This window comes from Pipra filicauda, unplaced genomic scaffold, assembly GCF_003945595.2.
Source record: "Pipra filicauda isolate LSUMZ 115617 unplaced genomic scaffold, ASM394559v2 scaffold541_size332799_pilon, whole genome shotgun sequence".
NCBI lineage: Eukaryota > Metazoa > Chordata > Aves > Passeriformes > Pipridae > Pipra > Pipra filicauda.
Window position 1 is genome coordinate 94020 of NW_024104689.1, and position 6000 is coordinate 100019.

At 46.0% G+C, this 6000-nt stretch overlaps 1 long non-coding RNA gene across 1 annotated transcript in view; it reads right to left on the reverse strand.

Moving 5' to 3' along the window:
* Positions 1–4799, reverse strand: part of LOC113996640 — a 53522-nt gene extending 48723 nt beyond the window's left edge. The window contains exon 1 of the long non-coding RNA XR_005565793.1: positions 4635–4799. This is a non-coding gene — a long non-coding RNA (uncharacterized LOC113996640). The remainder of the gene's footprint in view (positions 1–4634) is intronic.
* Between the last annotated feature and the right edge of the window lie 1201 nt (positions 4800–6000).

Sequence of the window (6000 nt, forward strand, 5' to 3'; positions counted from 1 at the left end):
CCAGAGGCTCTGCTCAAACGAAGGAGGGACCAGCTCTGGGTGCGACCCAGGGGGAGGCCACGCTCAGACACCCTGTCCTGATGCCAATCACCCGCCTTTGATCCGGCTGCCTTTCAACTACAGCTTCCATCTTCCCCCTGTCTCCCTGCAGGCTCCAAAGGAAGCCCTGTGCAGATGCCAGGGCACATGATAGGAAGTGCCACATCCAAGCAGATCGCAAATCTCAAGCCCTGGCCAGGATTTTCGAGAGGTAATTGAGGGTGTTTGCATTTTGCACCAGCAAAATCAGTACCGGTTTGTGCAGTAAGTCCATGGCTGCACTGCTGCCTAGTCTGGATGAGCAAATAGTCCTTGCTGAGAGCAAGCACAGCCTTTGGAGAGACAATCCAAACCTGAGATCTGAATCTCATCCATGTCAGCCCCAGAAAACTGGGGTTTACTTTGCTAGCCCAAAACCAAGTAAGAAATTCAGTCGCTGGAAACCAGTGCCAATCTCTTGATTTCAGTGATCTATTAGAGATGGGTGAAGCTGCATTCACAGCCCTTGCAGACCTTCCTGCTAAGGCAGGAAGTTTCTTCTAAGTGTATTTTCTATGCATCAGTACTAGAAATGTTAGCATTTGAGAGTTATTTTCATCTTACTCATAACAAGAATTAACTGAGATTTCCATAGGCAGGTTATCTTTGTGGACTGGGATTAATTTTACTTTGGTTTTTAGTTAGTAGGTTTTAAATAGTTGCTTTTCAATTTCTCCCCTCGATCCACATCAGGCTGGATATCAAACTCACAAGCATTTGGGAGACATTATTAGCCTAACCAGAATCCAGGTTTGACTCCAAACAGAGGCAGCTTTTTTATTTACTTTGAAATCCACAGCTGAAGCCCAGACTCATGTCTGGGTTTGGATCCAGGTATCCCATAGAGCACCAAAGTACAGAGGTCCCCCCTCCTCCACCTAACTCTCCAAAGTAGTCCAAAAGAGTGCATTCCTGGGCAGCCTGTTTCTAGGAACAGTATCAGTATATGAGCCTTGTAACTCATTAATGCTAATAGCAGTTGCATAATGCACAGTTGAAATGTGACTGTACAGCGAGCTAAGAACATATCCCAGCTACACGACTGCCTGGCAAAGTTTCTGATGAGCAGCTTTCCTCACCATTACAGCTGGATTTACCTTTGATTATAAATGCTCTGGAGGGGCCACATTTCAAGGTATCACAAAGTCATGCCACTAACTGTAGCATAATCCTCTGCCTAAATGCTGCACACGTGGCCACGGTCTGGAAGGAGGTGTGAGCTCACCTTGTCGTTGCACTCTCTGTGCAAAACCTCAGGAGATGCCCAGAAGGGTCACTCAGTGCACCTCACTGACAGGGAGCTCAAGCATCAGAGATGGCAGGTTGTCCTCGAGCCCTGGGGATTTCAGTGGAAACCTCCACCTTCCCAGGACCTGCTAACACCACCTGGTGTGCTGCACACAAGGGCACAAGTGACTTCTTTCATATCCTGCAGATTTGGTCGGTTCCCATGACCCAGTGCAGCTGTCTCACCTCGTGCCTTGCTAAGAGAACATTAACTATGCCCTCCTCAAGGCCCTGTTTCTCTTCTGCCATAGTCTCATTTTAATGCCCTTGACTGTCTTTGGATAAAAAAGCTTTGGACCGCATTTAAAATCCAAGGCCAGTTGTGTCCTAGGCTTTGAAGAGTATTGAAGGTTGCTCCCTCCCAGCTTCTGTGTCTGCTGCAGTGTCACTTCCATCTGGGAATGTGTTCTGCTTGTGGCTGAGTGAAATGAATGATGGGGTTGAATTATGACAACCTGGGGCTGTGGGAGGATGAAAAGTGCTGCTGCAACTTTGAAACAATGGAAAATACGAAATAAACCTCAATTCCCTGCTGGCACATATAGGCAGTGTAAATAAATCCCATAATTATGTAAGTAACAGACAGCTCCTAGGAGCTGGAGCACCCTCTAGAATAGCAGGCAGAGGAGTCTGCTACTCTGCAATAGAGGGATCATGCTTGGTTAAATTACACAATTCATTTAAATGCATGCTGTACAGTAACACAGTTTTTGAAAACCATATTGTTTGGCCCACCAAAGTGATTCCCAGAAGTAATTCCTGTGAGGAGCACACACCCAAGCCAGTCAGAATTTCTGGAATGACATTCCAGTTGCTCAACACCTGGTTATGCAGATAGAAGAGAAAACAGAGCGACGCCTTAGCCAGTGTAAGAGATAAGGGTGTGAGAATCCAAGCCTGGCTAGCACATGAAAGTGCCGATGACCTCGCCCCACGTCCAGGATTGCTCAAGCCAGAGGAGATGCCAGTATCAATACACACATCTTCTTTCAGAGTCACAGGACTCTTCTCAGTGCTGGCTGCTGCCCTCAGATCTTAACCCCAGAACGGAGGGAAAGCGCCACGCTTGCTGAACAACCTGCTCACAAAGCTGTTTGTCTCTGCAAACCGACTGCAGAGAAGGATTAAGGAAATTCTCTTTTATTATTCAATCTAGTGGAAGACCTTCCACCTCTTCAGATAATCTCACGTGCAATTAGAGGGAGGTCAAAGTAACGGGTTCTCCATTTTCCTCAAAATGAGACTCGTGGCTCCACTGTATTCCCTCCCATGGAATGACTGGGTAACCTTCCCTGGACCTAACAGAAAGCAGCTCCTCTGGGTCAAAATCCCTGAGTGTATTCAACTTCTTTTTTATAAAACAACTACCAGCTTGAAGCAAATACCATTTTGGATCTGTGTCCTCAGTACCTATCAGGAACGGGTTGAAAATTCTCATTTTGCATCCCTAAACAGAAGCAAGGATGTGTATCAATAGCAGTCAGTTAATTCATTGACTAGCAGATTTTGGCAGCTGTAGCCCAAGCCCTGAGGTAAGGTAGGAGGGGTAAGGGGAGCTGCTTTGTGTGGATTCCTCCTTGGCCCAACTGAGGTGCAGAGACCACTTTGCAAGAGTGAGAGGCAGGGGAACTGAGGGTGGGTACAAGCTGGAAATAGATGCTGGGTGAAGGGGCACCTAAATCCTCATGCCAGTGACACCCGGGGAAGTTCTGGAAGGAGTCCAAATCCAAGCAGCCTGGTGCTAACATAACAGGCCCAGCACGTGTCCTGCAAACCCCTGGCTGAAATAAAGACCACAGGTACCTGGTTGCAGGGCAGCAGTTCACATTTCAGGTAAAGGTTTCCCCTGAGCCAGAGGGAGACCTTCAGCAGCTGTTAGTGCCCCTCGTGCTACAGTTGGGTTCCTCACCTGGCTACAGCTTTGGCCAAAGTGGTTAATCCAAACCTGCAAAGGCAGCTTTGGTAAACAAAGAACTGTGAGCATGAGTAGGCAGGATCAGGTGAGGGAAAAACACAGCAAGTGGTGCCTCTCCCATAGGAAGGGGAGATGCTTCCAACAGGTGCTGGTAGCTGTCCCAAAAGCACTAAGGAGTCTCTCCATCAGTGAACTGGCTGGCAACTTCTGCTTTTCCTTATTAGCAATGAATCAAACCCTTCATTCCTATCCAGGAAGTTCCTAAGGTATATGTTTTTCTACTAACTTCTCTGTTCTCCAAGGAACAGATGGTAAAGGTAATAAAAGGTAATAAATTAGGAAAATCTTTTTTTTTTTTTTTTTACCTTTCTAACAGCTTCACAATAACTGACACACAAAAAAATCACATGGGAGCCTTCTCTGACTTGAGATATGAGGTTATAATAAAGCATGTCTGGGTGTCTCCAAATGGTGGGCAAGACCCTTAATTCTTCCTGGAAGGAAAGAATCTTTTAGTTTCTGGATCTGGCTGTCTAATGTCCTCACCTAAATATTTCTATCTGTAACTTGTCACCGTTTCTGTAACTTTCACAGTAACAGAGAGATGTGAGACACTGCCCAGCTGAGGAAACCCCCTTGGCCAGCACTAAAAAGTCCCCCAAGAGTTCTTGTTGCTTGTTAGCCACCTCTCTACCCAGAAGGCAGAGCATGGGGCAAGTGACCAAGTGTGTTCATTTTATCAGACAAACCTATGCCACTGGGAACAGATACATTAACAATTCCTTTGATTTAAAATGAAATAAAAGATATGAAGTCAATAAGAAGGTTTGGGTTTACCTCAAAGCACTGTTAGCTGAATGAGTGTGCCAGGGCAGCTTCCCTTCAGTATCACTTTGGTTCTATATGCTTTCTGGGAAGAGCAGTGGTTCCTGGGCCATTCGGTATTTGCCTGCATGGCTGGCGTGTTTCCCTCCTGCTCCCCTGCGCTGCTAACGCACTTTCCCTGGGAGATGGAATGTTTGCCATACCAATATAGCAACTAAATGAATGAAAGTTCAAGTGGGGCTATAAATAGAAAGGGCACCAGGTTTTCACAGTGCACATATAAGCTACTCCACACCCACTTCCTTTTGTCTGCCATTAACTCTGAGATCTGAAGCGGAATAACCTTTCTGCACTTTGGAAGAACAAACAGCAGAACAATTAAGAGACCAAACTGTTACGAGGAAGTCACTGAAGTGCAGTGTAGGAAAGATGGACAGACTATTTTAAATAGATAGATAGGTAGATAGATAGATAGATAGAAAGATAGATAGGCCAGAGTTGCCAAATAGTAAATTTTAGCAAGACTTACAGGAGAATGTGGGGACGGCTGAATAAAACCGCTTTGGGTGGAATTTCACTCTGCCCATCCTTCTTTAGCCGTCCCTCTCCTGCATGGTGTGGAGCAGTGCCAGAGCTCAGGCAATAATGGGAAAGGCACAGTGGCCCCTCCTGGTGGAAACCAGCTTCCAGGGCTGTGGGCTGCAAAGGAGGGAGAAAGATACTTGATGAGATGCAAAATAAGAAAGAAAAGCTAAACAAAAAGAAACAATTTTTTTTTTTTTAAAGACAAAACCTGTTTGCTTTTCCTACCAAAGACAGAGCACACTGGCACTATCCTAGCATTGCTTTTCCATGTAAATAAATGCCTTTTCATGTTGGCACAAGACATGTTTAGGACAACTATGGGTGGAAGGGTGGGGGTTACAAAGGCAAAAGAGGTGGGGAGGTGCTCCAGGAGGCAGTGTCAGCTCAGGACTCAAAGCTCACAAAGCCTTCCACTCCACTGCATTTTCTCATGCTTCCCCTGGGCTGGAACTGGCTAGTTCTCTCGAGGAAGGCTGTTAGTAGTCAATAATTGACCCTGAGATAAAAACCAAATAGACCTGGGAGAAAGTAGCTGAGTCACGCAAGGTTAGATTAGGTGGCAATTTACTATTTTTAGTTTTAGCTGTTGGATACCAAACAAAATCTTACTGAAAAGAAACTCTTGCCCCAAATGTAGGCTCATAAAAATGTAACAAGTTCACAGGTTGGGTTTATTATGGTTTCGGTGTGTGATACGAGAACTGCATGTACAAAGGGAACCTTTTCTCTGTTTAAGGAGGTTCTATGGAGGTTGGCATGGCCAACACTCAGCCTGGTGGGAGTTTCACAGTTTCCATGTGCAAGTGCAATAATGAGTAATAGAACAAAGTATCACAACATGTTCCAATGTGTCTGGTCGCCTGCTGAGAATTGCAGGGCATTTCTGCCCAGCTGTCTGAACAGAGCTCCTGGCTGATCCTTATCGTTTCGCTCCTCACAATGGAGGTGGCTGTACCTTTTTTTTCCTCTTGAAAACTGTTGAGGAAATTAGTTTGAAATGCTGACAGAACAAATTCCTGCCTTTTCTTCTGAGCCACTGGCCATGCCAGATACTTTCTCTCTCATCCCCTTTACCTCAGTGTGCACTGTGCTGGGGCTGGCTGGAGAGGTGACTGCTGTTCACACTGCTGAGCGGGTCTCTCCTGCAATGCCCTGGTGCATCAGCACTTGTTATCCCTGGGTCTACATTTACCCAGTCACATGGTCACTGCCAGTCTGTTTTCTCTCCCATCTGTCCCAAAACAGCCCTAAAGGGAAGTGCCCTCCATGAGAAAGGAACTTTAGCTGTGTTTAGAAAAGTGCTGCAGCGC